The sequence below is a fragment of the Geotrypetes seraphini genome, chromosome 2 (assembly GCF_902459505.1).
Source record: "Geotrypetes seraphini chromosome 2, aGeoSer1.1, whole genome shotgun sequence".
Lineage (NCBI taxonomy): Eukaryota > Metazoa > Chordata > Amphibia > Gymnophiona > Dermophiidae > Geotrypetes > Geotrypetes seraphini.
The window spans coordinates 113223223-113244579 of NC_047085.1; the positions used below are offsets into that span (position 1 = coordinate 113223223).

The window sequence follows — 21357 nt, forward strand, 5'->3', positions numbered from 1 at the left end:
TAGTGAAGTACGCTATCTAGGGGTGTGACAAACGGACGTCTTTCCCAAGGTTTGCCACAGGAAAATTAAGGAAAGTATATAAACCCCAGTGCAGAAGGGCTGACCAGGTCAGTGCCCAGGACAATAAATTAGCTGACTACCTGGTGAGTGACAATGAAATGGAAATAGAACAGGAAGGCTTAGACTTACCTGAAGCAGTTCCAGAGCCAGGCAGGAAGAAGCTGCCTTGCTATTGTCCATTGCCTGTAAGGCAGAAAGCTCGTAGGCAGTTTCCCCTCAGAGGAACGGAATGGGCTGAGGAAGGAATTCCCTTCCCCCATCCAAAGCCAAGGGGGAGTGGTTCTTCCCCTCAGCTTAAAGCCAGGCTTTAGAGAGCAGAAGGAGGAAGGAGGAGGAGCAGAACGAGGCTTGGCAGTAGAGCAGAGGCAGGACGGGGCTGAGCAGTTCCTCAGCACTGACTGGGAAATGACTGAGGAACAGGCTGGTAATTTGGCCACTGAATTCCTTCCCCCAGAACCCATGGTGTTGGAGGAAAGTGGGGCTATACAGGAAAGCTGGCCAGAGGAAATGGAGAGCTGAATATCCTGAAAAGGTCTGTGAACAGAGCTTTGTTTTGGCTGTATTTCTCTGTTGGCTCTTTGAACTAATGACTGGGGGAGTTACTAGGGAAATAATCCTGTACTGCAATTTCACCTGTTGGTTTGCTGAAATTGAGAAAGGATACAGTAACCTCCTCTTCAGGTTATGGTCTCAGCTGAACCAAACGCCATGCTGGCTAGTTTAAAGCCCAGAATTTCCTGACTTCCACACTCCGTGGAAGTGCCCAGCTGTTAAGATAGTGCCTTAACAACTAACTAATTCAATTAGTCTGCCTGCCTGGTAGGAAGAAGGAAATTAACCCTCTCAGGGAAAAGCCTGCTCGGGACTAGGGAGAAAGTTCAACCCAGCTAGAGAGAGTGAATGCACTGCAGGACAGCACCACATATTCCTCAGTCAGGAACAGGAATGCCTCTTCTGTCAAAGCTACAGGAGAAAGTTATTTGTGTTAACTGTTTCACTGCCTAGCCTCAGGGCATATTAAGGACTGTATGTGTTTTACCAATCAAGTCCAGAGCTGCTTACTGGGTGACTAAGAGTGAAATGAACTTTTTCTGTTGTTTTTGTATGAGGTGCATGCTCCCAGGAAAACCCGGAGCGGCACAGTAATTCCACGGCCGGTGGCCGAATAAAAGCTTATGTTTTCACCAAGGCCATTCTGACAGTGTGATTTTTTTCAAAATCCTTGGAGAATAAGCTTAGTGGGGCATTTGCCAGCGACTACCAACTTGAAAGGTGACCCTAATTCTAAAGGGACCACGCCAGTAGCAAGCTTCATGTCACTACCCGACGGCTCAAGGTGTTCTCAGAGAGCGAGGGTGTGACAGGGGTGATTCGCAATTAATGTTCTGCGGAACGCCTGTAAACGTTCTGTGGAATGCCATGTCTGGCACTGTGAAGTTTTGCGATGATTTGTTGCAATTCAGAAAATTGCTCAAAACTTACCTTTGTATGGGCGTTTTTCTGTTATCTCTCTACTTCTCAATGAAGATTATGTTACTATTATTAAGACACTTATGTGATAGTGTTTGTATCCTGACCTCTGTTTTTTACCCGTTATGTACTTAAGCTGGTAAAAAAAAAAAAAAAGGGGATTATAAATGTTTTAAATAAATAAAAATAAACAAACTCCACCCTTTATGGGGGTAAATTCTGTAAATGGCACCCACATTTGGGTGGCAAAAAAAGAAGAGCATTGAATGCTATTCTATAAAAAATGTTCCGAATTGGGAGCTAAATATACAATAGAACGGCACACCGAGACTTACATCCAACTTTGGTGCATGAAGATTTATACAGACTGAAACCTGCTGTAAATCCCTCCATGTAAATGAGGTGTGGATCCCTCACTTTCTATAATATTGCGCACATCTTTAGTGAATGCCTCTGGCCCACCCATACTCTTCCCATGGCCATGCTCCTTTTCAGTGCCATGCTAAAGGAATTAGGCATACATTTTTATGGTTTATTATTTGTAGTCCACCTTTGACAAGGCGGATTGCAATAATACACACATAATAAATAATAAACCACATAAGCTGAATGCAAAAATAACAAGAATTCACCAAAAAACATTCATTCCATATATGCGAGAGAAAGGACCAAAAAAACTATAAGGTGTGCCTACTTCTTCATTCAGGTAAATGGACAAAAAAGACCTCAGTATCTCTAGAGATGTAGAATTGACTAGTGTCTCCAAGAAATGCCTACTTCAGCCCTAAAGTTGAAATAGAGAATACATCCCTGGTCAAAAACCCCATCCATTACCAGAATATACTAATATCCAACTAATTTTTCAAAAATAGAACTTTTTACAGCAAGGTACGTTTTCCAATTACTCCAAATCACTTCTTAAAGTTCAAAAGATTTTATCACTTATCTGCAGATATGTCTACTTTAAGGTAGCAAAAGATTCTTTAGCAGAAATCCAAGTCCTGGGGCTAGAGTACCATCGATACAGCTTCTCTATAGATATATATATGTTCACTCCCAGGGTTCATTTCAATCCATAGGGATTGAAGGTATGTACTTTATAAATACCATAATAAATATATAGACAACAGATATAAAAAATATTACATGCAATTTATCCATTATAAAACATCAGTGACCTATTTCATCATACAAAACAAATGAAGCTTCGGCAATCTTTTAAATATACATAAGTCCCTCTGCTGCCTGATGTAAACTGGAAGTTTATTTCATTCAGTGGGGCCTGCACAGGAGTAAACACTAGTCCACATTGCTTCCAGGTGCAACTTCTTTCATGATGGAATGATTAAATCAGAATGTCCAGCAGAACGCAATGCACGAGGAGGTGCATAAGATAAAATGCAGTCTTGCAGGTACTTAGGAGCCAATTGATGCATACTCAGATAAGCCATCAACCATAGCTTATATTTAATTTTGTACTCCATTTTCAACCAATAAAGCATGATAAAATATTCTGAAACATGATCTTGCTTTTATTCCAAATAAAGCACAAATAATAGAATTCTGAGTGATTTGTAATGCATGTATGGTAAAGGTAATCATACCTACAGTAGAAATACCATATTACAGTAGTCTAAGCTAGACAACACCACTGTTGAAGAACTTGCTTATAATCACTTCCTGAATGATATCTCTTTAACCTGCTTAACAACCGCAACTTAAAATAAGTTTTTTTTAAAAAAAAAATCACAGTTTGTACATGTGCTCTAAATGTTAATTGCGAATTCAGAATCACCCCTAGATAGCGTACTTCACTAGAGACAGTCTTATCTGCACCCAACACATTTACTGAGATTTGAGAATTAAAAAAACAAATCTTTTGAGAGCAGCATTATCTTGGCTTTAGAAATATTTAACATTAATCTGTTTGTGCTCATCCAAACTAGCGCCAATAACTGATTGCTAGCATCCAATTTGCTGGTGCTAATTGGCTTGTTACTTGGTGAAATGTTGCATGCAATTTGAGCAAGTGCCCAAATTTGCACACCACAACTTTGAGTGCCAAGTTTAGAATCTAGGGGTCAATGTGTACTGGGCAAAGTACATACCTTGATGTCAATGTGCACACATTCACACTTGGTTAGAATTTTATAGCAAGTTACATATGTACAACTGTTGTTACGTGTGTGTGAAAATGATGTTCTAAATTTACCTCCTACATATTTAGTTTTAGGGATGTGCTGCCAGAAATTATGGATTTTGTTTAGTTTCTCATGTCATTTATGAGCATGTCCATTTTGCTTAGGTTTTTGGGGAGCAGTTTTTTGTTACATGAGCAAGTTCATTAACAGTGTGTGTTCTTTCGCAAGAATGCACAATCTTCCTTATGGTTGTGCAGAGAAAGTGCACTATGGAGGAAAGTGAGTGCACTCTTTCCTAAAGTGTGTCCTCTTTACACATACACATCTCCCTCGTTATTCGCGGGGGATAGGGGCAGAGCCGGACCGTGAATAGGGAAATACTGCGAATATCCGGCTCTGATCCACCCCCGCCTCCCTCCCGCCTTCCACCGGCATCCCGGCCTTACCTGGTGGTCTAGCGGGCTTTCGGTGCTGGAACAATCTTCCTACGCTCCTGCCCCATGCAGATCGCCAATAGGAAATGACTGCCGTGAGTTCCCGTAGTCTCTCCCCCCAAATAAAATTGCAATTATGTGAAATCGCGAGTGCGGAAACCACAAATGGGGAAGTGTACCTCTAGATTCCATAAATATTGCCCAGATTTGCACATGATCCTGAGATCTGCATACAAATTTAAACAAGCCATTAATAATTGACTGTTAATGATCAATTATTGATGTTAATTGGCTCCAATTTGGATTTGCATGTGCAGTTTTGGCTCTGCGCGAATCTAGAATGATTCATGCGCAAACCTCTCGCACACAACCCAAAAGGGTGTGTGGCCATAGAGGGGCATAGGTGGATCATGGGGATTCCAAAGAACTTTGTGCAGCGTAATGTAGAGAATGACTTGGGGACAAAATTGTCCCCATCTCCACAAGTTCTCTCTATTCCTGTCCCTTCCCTAGGAGCTCCCCATTCCTGCAAGCTCTGTCCTCATCTGCACAAGCCTCAAACCCTTTAAAATCATATGTGTTCAAGACTTGTATGGTTAAGGCAGAGCTTGCAGGAATGGGACAGAGTCAGAACTCGTGGGGACAGGATGGAGATATTGAGATCCCGTGGGGATGGGAACAAATTTGTCCCCGTGTCAGTCTCTAATTTGGGGGATGTTCGTCCGAGTTACATGACAGGATTTATACTATCCCCTATTCTCTTTAACATCTATATGTCCTCCCTGAAACTCCTCCAATTATCCCCCCTTGAAACAATCTACACATACGCTGATGACATCCTTGTCCTCTTTGAGACAGAACAGAACCTCACCTACCTCCACGAGAACATTACAGCTTGCATAATGAGACTCCATTCCTGGTCCTTCTCAGTACAGATGAAATTGAATGAATCAAAAACAAAATTACTCTGGCTCGGCCCAAACTTAGAACACCTGCCCACCCTCTTCGCACTACCCTCAGGCGCTGCACTGCAGCTTGAGTTCTCAAGCAAGGTCCTTGGCATCATTATCTATTCTTCTCTCTCCCTCAATGACCACCTCAACTCCTTGGCTAAATCATTCTTTTTCAGCCTCCACATGCTGAGGAAAGTAAGATCCTATTTTCGCCAACAACATTTTGCCGTCCTTGTCCAATCCATCATCCTCTCCAAACTAGACTACTGCAATGCCATCTACTTAAGCCTATAAAAAAAAAGTCTTCAAAGACTCCAGCTAATCCAGAATACTGCAGCCAAGTTGATCTTTGCAAAACGCAAGTCTGACCATGTCTCCCCACTCCTAGCCAAACTTCACTGGCTCCCAGTGATTTCCAGAATCCATTTCAAATGCTCCTGCCTGGCTTTTAAGATTCACGGCATCCTTCCTTCTTTAATCCCACTATCTTATAACTCCTAGAGTCCAGACTCTACAAGACCCACCCAAAGGTATAAACTATCCTTCCCCTCTCTACATGGTATTCATTATGCAGGCAAACTGGGGCAATCCCTTCTCTTCAGAATCACAGGTCTTTGGAACGACCTTACTACCCCGCTGCGGAACCTGGGCTCCCTCCAATTATTCCGCAAGCAACTGAAAACCTGGCTTTTCACTAAAATGTAATTCTATCCCCCTTAGTCTTCTCTTCTATATATAAGTTCATGTAAACCTTTTCTTTTCCCCCTTCTCTTCCTATATTTTAAGTTCTTGTAAACCGTGCCGAGCTCCACATCCGTGGAGATGATGCGGTATATAAATGTGAAGGTTTAGTTAGTTTAATTTAGTTTAATATAAGTTCTTGCATCCAAAGCTGGACATGAGAATCCTTGCTAGGTGCTATTTTTATAAAGGGTGCTCATCCCAGAACATAGATTTTTCCTGGTGCTTATTTTTCAGTGTCAATCCACTCTTCAAACAAAAGAGACAGTGGTAAAATACATCAAATATAAATATATATAACCCACTGTCTTCCCTCAGCCAACCAGATTCCAATCAGTCACTAGCAAGGGGTTGGAACAGTCTCGGTTAACTAAGGGTAGTAATTCACACTCTCTTCTGTGTTCTTAGTAAGAACAATTGGAAAGCTAAGTAATTTTTGTGTAATAAGATTGTATAAAAATATTGAGATGGTATAAAAATATTTTAAAATGAGCATGGAAGTTGAAACAATTCAGGAGGAGGGTTCTTTTTTTATTTTTTTTAAACCTATGATTGAAAGAAGAGAAGCTAATATCACGGAAGACAGCGTGGTTTGCTACCCTTATTTGACTGAGATCTGCATGCAAATTTCCTATACCTCCTTAGTGACTGATTGGAATCAGGTTGGCTGAAGAAGAGAGTGGGTTACGAGAGGCTGCCAAAGAGTTCTCAACCCAACCAACAAAGTTGGGCAGTCTCCATCGAGGGCTATACACTTAAGGCCTGAATCTGTATAGCATGCCCGGTCTCAGTAGCCGCCTAAGCAGCTTTTGAGAATCGCACATGAACGTCCTATATAGAATCGCATCTGTCCTGATGGACAGATGCCTAACTCCCCAAATTATCTTAGCAGCGTCCATATTACAGGTACAAGTTAGAGAATCGGGTTGCCGCTGAGCTGAACGCAGCAAGGGAATCTCCCTACTACGATCAGCTCAGTGGCCATGGCAGGAATCCCCCCAGCTGTGAAGATGGCCAGCAGGAGGGATGCCCTGTCCTTCCTTCCAGAACCCCTGAAGCTCCTATCCCCTGAATGTCTGTGGCAGGAGGAGTGCCCAATTCCTCCTGCCGCAACAGCGAATCCTCTCAACACTGATGTGGCAGGAGGAGTGCTCAATTCCTCCTGCTACCACCCCCCAAAAATCACCAGCAGGAGGGATGCCAAATCTCTCCTGCTGAAACACCCCCACCCCCAAAGATCACTGTCAGAAGGGATACTCAGTTCTTCTTGCTGGACCCCCCCCCCCCTAGAAGATCACCAGCAGGAGGAATGCCCAGTCTTTCCTGCTGAAACCTCCCCTGAAAATATACCCCCACCCTGCCACCCCCAAGCCCACCCCTCCCCCATACATATTTCTTGCAGGCCAACCAGAGGGATGCTTACTCCCTCAGGCTGGCAGGCCCGCTTTCACAGAATGGTGGGTCTTCCCCTTCCCGGTGCATCCTTGGATGCACCGGGGAGGGGCCTAAGGCCCTGATTGGCCCAGGAGAGGCCATAGGCACCTAGGCCAATCAGGGCCTTAGGCCTTCTTCCCAGTGCATTCTGAGATGCACTGGGAATGGCCTAAGACTCTGACTCCTTCAAGAAATAGGTAAGGGGAAGGGGTCCAGGTAGGCTTGGGGGTGTCGGGGTGGGGGCATATTTTCAAGGGGGGTTCCAGCAGGAGGGACTAGGTATCTTCTGGAGGTGGCAGCAGGAGGAATTAGGCACTCCTCCTGCTATGGACATTCAGGGGGGGATGCTTTGGGGGTTCTGGCAGGAGGGACTGGGCATCCCTCCTGCCGGCCAACTTCGTGGGAGAGACGGGTTCCCTGCCGTGGCCGCTAAACTGATCATGGCAGGGAGAGTCCTTTGCCGCGATCAGCTTAGTGGCCATAACTATTTGAAATGTAGAGCAGCATTTTACTGGCCTACATTTCAGGCACCTATTGTGGCTCTTGGGAGATGCCTAGGGCTGCCTAAGCTCGCCTAAGGCCACTTTCAAGTGAAGCCATACCCATGCCTAGCCTTGGGCGAGCTTAGGCGGCCCTAAATGTCTCCATAGGCTTGCGAAACACCTACAATGTAGGTTGCCTGCCTCGGGGTGTTTCTTTTTTTTTAACGTTCATCCTAACTGCCTGGTTAGACAGTGGTAGGAAGCCTACCGCCGCCTAGAATCGGAACGCTGTTTATAGAATTTTCCCCATAGTCCAGTGGTTTTCCACTTTTTCCATTCCATCAGAAAAATACGGAACAAAAAAAGTGGAAAATCACTGGCCAAATGTATAGCCCTCGACAGAGACCGCCCCAACTTTGTGGGTTGGGCTGAGAACTTTTCAGCGGCCCCTCGTGTATATATATATATATATATATATATATATATATATATATATATATATATATATATATATATATTTAAGTTTGATGGCCTGTTTTTCAATGCCATTTACTGAATTCAGCCCATAGTGCACACTCTTAATGAAAAGTGCATACTCTTCTGAAATTCAGCATTTTTTTTCCAAACAGTGTGCCCTATTGATAACAAACGGGGGGAAAAAAAACATGAAAGTTTTGATTTTTTTTCCTGCTTGTCTTTTGTTTTATAACAACATGTGGTTTGTTGCTCATGTGAACCATGTTATTTCAAACAAAAGTATATCCTTGTTTATTTTAAACCCATATGAATTTACAGCTACACAGTGCTCTAATAATGCTTTGCAGGGAACACATTTTTATTAGGTTTTCATCATCTACAGCAGTAGTTTCCAGTCTTTTTCATGTAAAGGGCTATAGTCTGAATACAAGTAAGCTTTGAGTGCAACCAAAAGATTTCAAACTTATATATACTACTAATTTTCACTGGCTTTTACAAAGCTGTGGTAGAGATTTCTACTGCGGGAATTCCTAGGCGCGTCGGAGCATTTACCTCACTGGCCCATGGTAGAAACCTCTACCGCGGCTTTGTAAAAGCAGCCATTTGTAAATTAGTATAACTTTGCCTGCTTGTTCAAGACTGGGTGTTAAACATAAAAAAATAATGTTTAAAGGACTTGGTGGTTGTATGAGATGGCGAAAGCTTGGAGAGGGATATGAGCCTTGAAAAAACCCGTTGGGTGAAACATGTCGGCATAGATGTCCCTACAAACTGACCACCTGAAGCCAAAAAGTTAAAAGCTAAGTACTTTCTTAGAAATGGTTGTTTACAAAATGTTTAAAAATAACTTTAAAAACAATTCAACTAAGGCAGTTAGAAAAGTTGGACCCAGTGAAGATATAGTGCGTGAAGCCAGATACAGTGAAATGTTTTGAGTATCGTGGTGGCACTTCTGAGGGTTGGTGAATATTGAAGAAACTTTTGACAAGTGTGAGTCTATAGAAAGGTATGTGGAAGTGACATCCGTTTCACATTTTCAAAATATTGAATTTACAGCACTTCCAACATGTATTTTAAAATTCACTTTATTGTGGATTGTCAACAAGTCAGTTCCATGTGGGAACTCGCATCGGGGTAGGAGCATAGGAGGATTGCTCTTGCCCTGGATAAGCAAGGCTTAAGGTAGGCCCAGGGAGAGGCCTGTGATGGGTCCATGCCTGTTTTATCATTTTCCTCTTTGAAAAATTACCTAACACTTATTATCCTGTTTGTATGCTTTAATTAGATTGCAAGCTCTGTTGAGCTTAAATGTTTAATGTCCAGTGCTGCATATGTCTAGCAGTGCTATAGAAATGATAAGAAGTAGTAGCATTAGTATTACGACTTAAATACAAACCAAGACCCCAATGTTTTGGCCTTTTTTGGCCCAAAGGCTAGGTTTACTTGTGGGATCACATCCGCCCCTGGGGCCACCCGCTGGAGACTACTGATCTACAGTTTTCAAGCTGGGCCAGTCATAAAAGCAGTTCTGTTAAAATATTCCATAAATTATAGAGTAATAGCAAGATACCCTTTTTATTACATGTAAATGCAGTGTTTACATATAAAACCAATGTTTAACTAACAGGACTGATTTTGGCAAGGTCTCTTTGCTGCGAGAGATCACTTCACGTTAGTCTCTATGCACTTGAAAATAAATTAAACATCTTAGTGCATGCTCAAACCAGCTACAGCTCCACTAGAAAATGTCCCCATTTTCCTTGCGTCTGCCTCTAAAGTCATTGTTCATTGTTCTAAATGTGAAAGGTTAAATTGTTTCCTACAGTGAGAAAGGTTATAGTTTTTCCACATATATCTGATAACTTTTGTGTTATTACATAACATACAAAGGACTTTTTGGCATGTATATATATATATATATTTTATTCTTAGTGAAAAGTTAAAAAAAAGCTGTATAACACTTTTGTAGAAATTGCACCCAGTCTCTGAAAGGCTCCCTTCGTGCTAGTAACAAAAGCTGTTACTGTTTAAGTTGCTGTTCAGCGGTTAGTCCACACGGTTCAGTGAATGTTGTCAAAAAGACTTTTCTCCTGATTGACAACCCCATAGGAATGTGAATAGAGATTTTAATTGCATATCATGTGTGCATATCAGAGTGAGTAGATTTGCCGGCTTTGCCTATGACTCATTAATGTTTAGCTCATATCTCACAAGTCAGCTATGTTCCCCTCCTCCCCCTTCCAAAAAACGAGATTTTTTTTTTAAATAGCAATGGATTCATTTTACAAAAAAATTGAATGATAGTTGGTGTTCTTGCATAATTTACTTGTAACCTTACAGCTGTAAGGGACCCTTTTACAAAGGTGTGTTAGGTGCTCATGTGTATAACAGCTTAAAATGCCACACTATGAGACCTGCTCAAGCATCCTGTGGTTAAATGCCAGATCTATATGTGCTAACTGTATGCTAAGTATAAATATATACATAACGGGCTCATAATAAAATTAAAAAAACATCTACAAAGTGGCCTAAATGGGTACTTGGACGATCAAAAAGCCTGATCGTCTAAGTACCCATAATCAAAGCTGGTTTTAGACATATCTAAAACCAGCTTAGGCCTTTCCCCTGCCTCTAAACGCATAGAGCAAAAAGAGGCGTTTTTAGAGGAGGGGATAGGGCAGGAGGTGGGCCGACCTAAACATAGGCAGGCACAACCAAAACATTTGACAGGTTGCCTAGTCGGCACTTATACGTTTTGACTTAGACCAAATCAAAACAGGCACAAGTGCTGAAAAAGGGGCTGCCGAGCTGATCGCAGCTGCCGCGATGAGATCAGCGGCCCCGGCAACCTGCCCACCCTCCACCGCAACCATCGTGGCAGGAGAGATGGCTCAGCTCCCCTGCTGCGATAAAGATCCTGAAGTGCCGCCAACCATGGCACTTGGGATCACTATCGCGGCAGGAGAGATAGCCCAAGCCCTCCTGCCCGGCAACTCTCCACCCCTCCCGACATGATCGGGGCAGGAGGGAGCCCAAGCCCTCTTGTCCCGGTGAACTGTGAAAAATCGATCCACTCGTCCCCGTTCTACTCCACTCAGGATTTTGTAGACTTTAATCATATCTCCCATCAGCCGTCTCTTTTCCAAGCCGTAACTTAAAGGAATGCCCCTGATCCACCCATGACTCACTTATTTTCACCCCCCTTTTTGAGCCATGCATAATCAAATTTATGCGCATACCTCTTAACTGATTCTAATTAACACCAATAATTGCTTGTTAAAATGCTTATTATTCAATTAAATTCCATGCGCAATCAGGGTTACTGCCTACAAAACTGCAGCCCTATATGCACATGTGGTAATATTTTAATCACCACATGCTAACAGCCACATTAGTGCATACAAAATACTATAGCAAAAAGCCCAAGACAAAATATTCTTATAAGACGCCAAAATATAAGTTGGGCATTGCAGGAAAGTTATCTTTCTAGACTCCACCAACGATAGGTGGAGCATTACAGGAAGTTATCTCCCTAGACTCCACCAAAGATATATAAACCTCATATCTAAATTTTTAAGATAGGGAGCACCCTCTGCGTGAGTTTGAAAGCTTTAAAGAGCGACTCAAAGAGCAGCTCTAGTGCTTAGAATAGCAAAGCCAGCAAACACTGAGCAGAGATTACCACTCACTGCCAGTCGCTCTTTAAAGCTTTCAAACTCACGCTGCGGGTGATCCTTATCTTAAAAATTTAGATTCGAGGTTTATATATCTTTGGTGGAGTCTAGGGAGTTAACTTTCCTGCAATGTCCTAGGGCACGCCCAACTTATATTAATACAAAATAGCCATATTTACGGCTGCAGTGAAAATGGCCTTAGTTCAAGGGAAAGAGCTGTTTAAGGGCATGCTAAAGGTCACTTTTTACTCCAGCTTAGAGAAAGGACCCCTAAGATCTTATTGCCATAGGAATTTTGGAGTTGGCATTGAGGGGGGTGACTCCAAAATATAACTCCCTTAGAACAAGAAAAAAGAACAGAACAATGACAGGGAAAACAACTCTCCCAAAAAATTATAATATGAGAAGGAGGAGGTATTGGTGAATGAAAGTGCTCACCAGGCATCAAACTTGAGACCAATGAGAGTCCAAACCGACTCAGTTGTCACCAACATTTCACTCCTCATTATTGCCAAATATTCATGCATAAACAGGGAAATCATTTAACTGAAAGGAGAACAGTGTCCCTGGTAAAGAACTACTCAAATTTGCCGGTACCTGTTAACACCACATACATAGTTGAAAATAAAGTCTTATCTCATTTGAAATGCCGACGCACTTCAACGTGTTCGACGAGGACCCCATTTCAAACTCTTCTTCAGAGATTTGTCACATCTAACCTTCATAGTGTAATGTTATTGTGAGCTGAAATTTCGGCATGTTCACATGGAGGTCCATTGTGGCTAAAACGCGTTGTGTAAATCCTGAGAGGCATAGAGAGGGTGGATAGGGACAGGTTCTTCAGACTGAGAGGTACAACGGATACGAGGGGGCACTCGGAGAAACTGAAGGGGGATAGGTTCAAGACAAATGCAAGGAAATTTTTCTTCACCCAAAGGGTCGTGGACACATGGAATGCGCTCCCGGAGGAAGTGATCAGGCAGAATACAGTACAGGGATTCAAACAGGGATTGGACGGATTCCTGAGGGACAAAGGGATCGTAGGGTACTGAAAGGGGTGCGGGGACAAAGGGTCAAGAATTGGATGGGAAGATAGGACTTCGATGAGAAACCAAGGGGTGATTCAGACAGGTCATGACCTGTTGGGCCGCCGCGGGAGCGGACTGCTGGGCGTGATGGACCTGTGGTCTGACCCAGCAGAGGCACTACTTATGTTCTTATGTGTATGTTGGGATGTTGACACCAGAATTATGTCACTGACGGACAATAATGAAGAGCAAAATGGTGTGAAATGTTAGTGACCACTGAATCGGTTTAGACTCTTATTTGTCTTAGTTTGGTGCCTGGTGAGCACTTTCTACTACTACTAGCATTAATTATTTCTATAGCGCTACCAAATGTACGCAGCGCTGCACAGAGTCACAAAGAAGAAAACAATCCCTGCTCGAAAGAGCTTACAATCTAAACAGGCAAGACAGACAAACAGGATGTCATGGATACAGTTAAGTGGAATGGTTAATCAGCTGGCTGGGATGGAGGGAAGAGGGGAGTACAGGACAACCAAGCCATTGTGACATCACTGATGAGGTTGTCTCTTATTGGTAGAAGGAGGCATTATGACATCACAAGCTCAGTTATTCAGGTAGCTTGGTTGGAGGGCAAAGGAGTAGGGTTATGGATTGAAGGCTATATCAAAAAGGTGAGTTTTCAGTCTGCTTTTAAACATGGGAAGAGAAGGGAATTGATGGACAAACTCGGGTAATTTAATCCAGGCATATGGGGCAGCTATATGAAAGGAACAAAGTCTGGAATTGGCAGTGTAGGAGAAGGGTACAGCTAAGAGCAGCTTATCTGAGGAACGGAGTTCTCTGGGAGGTGTATAAGGAGAGAGAAGCGAAGAGAGATATTGAGGGGCAACAGAATGAACACACTTGTAGGTCAGCAATAAGATCACATATTACAATTTTTTGGAGCGCCATTTTCCCTGGCATTGTTCTGCTCTTTTCTTTTTCTTGGTTCTAGGGGTAATATTTTGGGGTGGTTTGAGTCTCTTCCCTATTTCCAGTTTGTTTGGATTATTTTTTGAGAGGGTGACAGCATATTTAAACTCAGCTCATGCAGCATTGGTTCCAAGTAGTTTTTCCCTAAATCATTTTCTGTTTATATGACATCATCTTAATATCATCCTGAAGCTGGACAGAGAATGCAAGAGCACACATCTTCTCATGTGCTGGAGTACAGTTTCAGCAAATGAGCCAGTAGAGAAATGGACTGAGCTGGACTGACATTTTATGTTTTTGTAGGCCCTGATAAAGAATAAAAAGTGAGCGTTTTTCGGGGGTGGGGGGGATTTGCATGGATATGGTGGGAACTAGGAATCTGTACATGAACAGGTATTCCTTTGTCAGTACAAGAAAACATTTGAAATTTAGATGGACGCAAAAAGAAGAAAAACACTGCAGTACTTCAGGAGGAGAGATAAGAGCACTTGAAACCTTTGCTTTAGGAAAATTTAACTCCGCAGCTGCAACTTGAAGCCAAAGATTCCACCCTGATTGGGTTGTTAAGCCAAAATTGCTGTCAGGGATGCAGGATCACATCACAATATCACAGCTCAGTGCAGGCTTCTCCCAGGTAATACGGTACATTTTCTTTAAAGTTTGCTCTTCAATCAAACATAGCATTTTAAGAAGAAACCAGCCAATAATTTTAGAACAATGTTATAAGCAATGTGTTTGGCATGGTGGAGGAGTGTGTGTGTGTGTGTGTATTTTTAGGGGGGGGGGGCAGGCAACTCTACATTTGAAACTGCAGTCATTGGGTAAAAGAATTGTAAATTCAGTCCTAGTGCTTTTCCCACATGATGCCAAATGAACTGAACACTTTCAGTTTTAGGTGTTTCTGTAGGAATGCTAAAGGAATTGACAGGGTGCCTAAAGTCATTCCATGAGATCATAATTCACAAGGGAGGGGGGGAGGAGAAGGCTAACGCCTTAACAGACATCTTTAAATTATTCACCATTACCCGAATGAGGAGTCAGGTCAAAAGCGCGCCGGGACAAAGGTGCGCACTGACAACTGAGCGCAACGCAGAGGCGCACGCCGAAGAAAATGACTGTTTTAAAGGGCTCCGACGGGGGGTGTGGGAGGGGAACTCCCCCACTTTACATTGTGGGTCGTTGTGGGGGGCTTGGGGGGTTGTGACCCCTACATTTTACTGAAAACTTCACTTTTTCCCTAAAAAACAGGGAAACAGTTAAGTTTCCAGTATAATGTCTTGTGCTCAGTTGTCGGCACGCACATTTGTCTTCAGCGGTTTTGTCTATGAACCTACGGTGTCAGGTCAAAAGCGCGCTGGGACAAAGGCGCGCGCAGACAACTGAGCACAACGTGGAGGCGCGCGCCGAAGAAAATGACTGTTTTAAAGGGCTCCGACGGGGGGTATGGGGGGAACCCCCCCCACTTTACATTGAGGGGGCTTTGTAGGGGGTTTGGGGGGTTGTAACCCCCCCATTTTACTAAAAACTTCACTTTTTCCCTAAAAAACAGGGAAACAGTTAAATTTCCAGTATAATGAGGGTGGTTACAACCCCCTAATCCCCCACAACGCCGCCGTGATCTGTATTAAGTAAAGTGGGGGGGTTCCCCAACAAAAACCCCCATCGGAGCCCCTAAAAACACTCTTTTTCTTCGGCGCACGCTTCCGTCTTGCGCTCAATTGTCGGCGCGCGCCTTTGTCTTTGGCGGGTTTGTCTATGAACCGTCTAACCACTAGTTCTCAGCAGCATTTAAACTGGTTAGTGCTGATGAAAATAACCAGTTAGTACCGAACTGAAAAGTGAATACTTTGGAGATTTCCCAAGGACAGAGCTGGCACTTGACCAGTTAAGTGCTGATATTAAGCAACTAACCGTCCAAAGTCACTGCATAAATAGGGCCGCATATAAGTCAATCCTATTTTTATGTGGTAAACCATAGCCAGTTAAGTGCTGAATACACAACTCCCCCCCCCCCTTTTTAATGAAGCCATGTTAGCATTTTTTTATCGCTGGCTGTGGTTGTAAAAGCTCCGACACTCATAGGAATTCTATGAGTGTCAGAGCTTTTACCGCTGCAGACGGTGATAAAAAACACTAACGCACTTCATAATGTTGGGGGGGGGATTAATAAGCTATGTGTTAACTGGTTCCAGAAACCTAGAAATTTAATGTTGGTCCTTGGTCATGGCTCAGAATTGAAGTTTTGGGTTTAATACTAGCAGTGGTCAGCAAGTGCTGATCACTACAGACTGAAATTTGGGCCCTTGGTTTTGGGGACATTCACTATCATTTCCATACCATCATCCGAACTTAAGGGCTGTTGACCAAGTGGTCACAGTTTACAGTCTAATTCCATGCCTTACTGGTGCATCTAGAATCTGATATTACAATGAAGGCAGATAAAGCAGGCGGGCAAGCTGTTTGGTTAAATCTGCATGCATAAATTACATCTGCCCAGTCCTTTTTGTACTCCAAATTTAGAACCACTGAAAATTAGGGGCACATTTTCCTGCAAAGTTTAAAAACTGGTGTCCACTTTTAGACCATTGAGATTTACTCTTCATTTCTTCATTTGAGAAACGATCTGAGGGAAGAGGGGGAGGTGGGTCACTGAGGACAACTTTGTAGTCTTTCTTACAGTTTAAATATATTTGAGGGAAATAACCTTTTGCTACACTGTTGGAGCAGCAGCTGAGAACCAGGGGAGTCAATTCAAATTCCAGCTCTCCTACTGATGATGTAACCTTGGGCAAGGTGCTTCATGCTGCACTGCCTCAAGTACCACTTTAGATTGTATGCCCTCTGGGATGAGGAAGTACCTAGTATACTCACTTTCAGCTTGGGCATAGAAAGGTGTATATTTAAACCTAAAATCCAAATCCATTCTATAGAGGTGTGTCCTATAAATAACCCTGGCCTTAGACCCAGTTTCTTTTAATTGACACTTAGTAGCACAACAAGTAGTTAATTAGCATTTTAGGGGGGAATGCCCATTTTTTAATGCCACACCTATCATTTATTTTATAACCGAGCCCCTTGGTGTTTGTAAGATACAAAGATGATGGTTCTGGTGGAAGATGTTATGTAAAACTGAGAAAAACCATTGTAGATTTCTAATCTAATAACATAGTAACACAGTTGTAAGCTCTTTCAAGCAGGGACTGTCTCATGTGTGTTTAATGTACAGCGCTGTGTGCATCTGGTAGCACTTTGTCGAGCTACAGTACATCAAACGTAGTGGCTGTAGCTTGAAGCTTCCAGAAGTGTGTGGACGTCGACATGATGACATCATGCACATTGACTTCCGCGCATGCATGAAGGCCTTCCAGATGGGCCCTGAGCCACCAGTGTGTGTGTGTGTGTGGGGGGGGGGGGGGGGGGGGTGCCGGGGGGGGGGGTGCCGGAAGGGAAGACGCACGGAGAGGAGAGATGCTGGTGCCAGCTGATTGCCAACAGGATGTACCTCTCACCTCAAGAGGCAAGTCCTGTGGGTAGTCAGCCAGTGCCAGCACCTCTCCTCCCCAGCAACTCGTGGCACACCTGAAAATTCAGGAGGCACCCTAGAGTGCCCTGGCACACAGTTTGAGATACATTACGCTAAAAAGATAATAGTAGTAGTAGCAGCAGATAATGACTGGCATGGTCCATCTAGTCTGCTCAGCAAGGTGTTGCTCTGTTCAGAACATGCAGACAGAACTGACAGTGGGTCATCTTTTGTGACCCATGACCCTGTGATCCATCAAGCCTTTGGCCCATGACCTGTGTTGCATTTTTCTGGCTCCAAAAATCTGCTCACCATTTGCGGTTTCAACCAATCTGAATGTTATCCAACATTCGGCTTTGCCATCTGCATGTTCTTTCAGAACAACAGAAATATTTTGAATCACATTATACATACTGTCCAATGTCCACGACTAAGATTCATAGATATCTTGACTGAATTTTCACTACTCTTACACAGCAAACGCTGATCAACAAGGTAAAGTCACGACGGTCACGTCATAACATGAAAACAAAGAATTAAACTTAATTGATTGGTCAACCATTCTAGAGATAAGTAAGTAGGCCTAAATAATTCTGCAGCTTTTTTTGCTTTATTACATTATAGTACACTGAAATCGGAAGAAAAAGCATTATTATTAACATCTTGAACTGGCATGGATAAATTATATCATGTGTCAATGAGTCCTAGACATGTACCTTTCACCCACTTGACCCATCCAATATTGTTGACCCATGATTCGTTGACCCATTGTCAGTTCTGCATGCAGGTTACCTCCTCTAGGTCTTTATGCAGAATTGTTTATGCTGCTCTGTGCAGGTTACAGTTTTTTGTCATTTGTTTCACTTTGGTCCTTTTTGCTATATGGAGAGCCTCTGTGTTTATTCCATACCTTTTAAAATTCTGCCACCATTTTTGTCCCCAAACACATCCACCAGGCGGATATTCCAGGCATCCACTACCCTTTCCACATGTATTCCCACCATGCAACCCAACTCATAACACCACATATGAGGAAAGGCTAAAGCGGCTAGTTCTTTTCAGCTTGGAGAAGAGATGGCTCAGAGGGGATATGATAGAGGTCTATAAAATAATGCATGGAATGGAAAATGATCACATGTTCACTCTTTCCAAAAACACTAGGACTAGGGGACAAACGATGAAGCTACTAAGTAGTAGATTTAAAACAAACCAGAGAAAATATTTCTTCACACAACGTGTAATTAAACTCTGAAATTTCTTGCCAGAGAATGTAGTGGAATCAGTTAGCTTAAGGGGGTTTAAAAAGTTTTGGATAATTTCCTAAAAGAGAAGTCCATAGGCCATTATTGAGATGTTGTACTACTTGGGATCTAGCTAGGTACTTGGGACCTGGGTTGGTCACAGTTAGAAACAGGGTACTGGGCTTGATGAACCTTCGGTCTGTCCCAGTATGGAAATTCTTATGTTCTTATATAATGACTTGTAGTGAAAGGATTTTCCTTGCCATCTGCACTTCTAAAGTTAAACAAGAAAGTACATCACACAGAGGATATTGTCCAGCCATAGACCATTTTTCTATGCAAAACTTTTTTTTTTTTTTTTTTTCTTACTGAGCAGAGTGCCAAGGTATAAAAGTGTTTGTTAGCATGGTGGAATATATTTGTGAGGGTAAAGTAACCTGGGATCATTTTGCAGGGGAAGAGTGACATGGAGGCTTGCTGGAGGTGAACTCCATTATTTTTCATTATTTCGACAAACGCTATATACTCCAAGAGGCTGAGCCTCTGCAGAAATTGCTTACAAAATAATTCAGAGACTCTCCTATTTTCTAGCCGTCTCGTTCTTCCCTCAGATGGTATGAAACCAGACTGCAATTACATCTGCACAATTGCTTTATTATATGGGTTGAAATATACTCCTGCAGTTCTTATTACATTTTTACATACACCATTTGCTCAGGGCTGCTGATGGCTGTCAACAGCTCTTCCTCAACACAAACAGACATTTTTAGTATGTTGTGTTTAAATTGAGAGTGCCATAAATATAAAGCTCCCCCCCCCTTGCTTTTTCTTGCCTTGATATTACATTTTTAATTTGCTTCAACCTTTTTTTAAGTCTTGAATGTTTTGTAATTAGGGGTTAATTTTATGAGTGATTTGAGTATGTCAAAGAGCTTTTTAAATGCTCAAGGAGGTACCCATAAATTTTCCGACATAAAACTCCCTTTTGCTAACCTGCGGTAGAGGCTTGTACTGAGACCCAAAGTGTTAAATGCTCCGGCGCTCATAGAATTCCTATGAGCATCGGAGCATTTAGTGCCCCGAGCCATGGTAGAAACTTCTACCGTGACTTAGTAAAAGAGAGCCAAAAGTAGATGTTCAGAGACAGACTGGCCAACACTCTAAGCCAATTATTCGGCTTATCCATAGCATTTCAAAAATTATATGAATAGAACCATGCCAATTGACTCATTACATGGTGTTTGTTGGATGATAAATCCCTACATTAAATTATGGATGTCTAGGAAAACAGGTTGCGTCTAGCAGAGTTCTTGCATTGTAGTTTGGGTTCCTGGAGGTTGTAGGTTGATTTGCAGCATTTGTTGTATATAATTTAAAGTTTGGTTAGACTAAGTTCTTATGCATAGGTTCTTGGAAGAACCATGTTTTCGGGGTTTTCTGGAATTGAATGTAGATGGAGGTTGTATGCTAAATGTGTACATTAGTGTGTGGTATCTGCAAAAAAAACGTAATATGAGAACACTTAGGCCCGGATTCTGTAAACAGCGTCTAAATTGGACGTGCCTAGAAAATTGGTACCGGCCATGTGTCAATTACACTTAGGCGCCATTAACAGAATCTTGGCTACCGCGCCTAAGAAAAAACTTAAGTCATTGCCACCCCTAAACACTCCTATTTTGTCCTGAGGTGCCACGCTATAGGCATGATTCTGGGACAAATTTGGTATAGGATGCTGGTCTAAGCAGCCATCTAAGAAGTTGCTGAGAATCGCATACCGGCGTCCTACACAGAATTGCATCTGCCCTAATGGATAGACACCTAACCCCACCTAACCACCCCGATTCTCTAACCGGCGCTCATGTCACAGGCACCGGTTAGAAAATCATGCCTGCCTGATCAAGGGATCCTTTGCCATCAGCTGATCACAGCAAGGGAATCCCCCTGCCACGATCAGCTAAACAGCTGCAGCAGGGGACCCCCCACAAGTCCCACCAAAATTGGCAGGAGGGATGCCTACTCCTTCCTGCCACTGAATACCCGCACCCCCCTCAAAGTAGCTAGGTAGAAGGGATGCTCACTCACTCCTGCCACCACCCCCTCCGTACCTTGGAAGAGAAACTCTAGCTGAAGGAATGCTTACACCCTCTGGTCAGCAGGCCCGCCACTCCAAAATGGCAGGCCTACCCCTTGCCGGTGCATTCTGGTATGCCCCGGGGAGGGGCCTAAGGCCTTGATTGGCTCAGATATCTGGTCAATTGGGAAAGTGGCCTAAGACTCCGATTGACCTAGGTGCTTAGTTAACTATGGGACTTTTTTTTACTAAAGGGCATTAATCACTAAAGTGTGTTTAGCATGTGAGAAAAGGCTTACCACAAAACATGTTAAAATTGTTTGGTATTTTATCTGTTAGCAAACACTAAACCTTGTATAAGCTATTTTTAAAAAAATTTTTGGGGAGGGGGCATGTTATGGGCAGAAAATGGGCATAGAAGTTTTTATTCAAATCAATCTAACTGGCCAGAAATGGTTTCTGGCTGGTTAAACTGCCTGTTTGTGGCTAACTGCTAATTTTCTGTGACACTTAACCAGTTACTGTTGCTGAAAATAACCAGTTAGTGCCAAACTGAAAATTGGCTTTTTGGGGGCATTCTGGGAGCAGAATCAGTGGTATATCAAATCCCATCTTCTTTCCCTTATTCAGCACTTAACTGGCTAGGTTAACTGCAT

General features: G+C 42.8%; 1 protein-coding gene across 6 annotated transcripts in view; it reads left to right on the forward strand.

Annotated features, from left to right (window-relative positions):
* TOX (thymocyte selection associated high mobility group box) overlaps window positions 1–21357 on the forward strand; it is a 650413-nt gene that overhangs the window by 33152 nt on the left and 595904 nt on the right. The window lies entirely within an intron of this gene.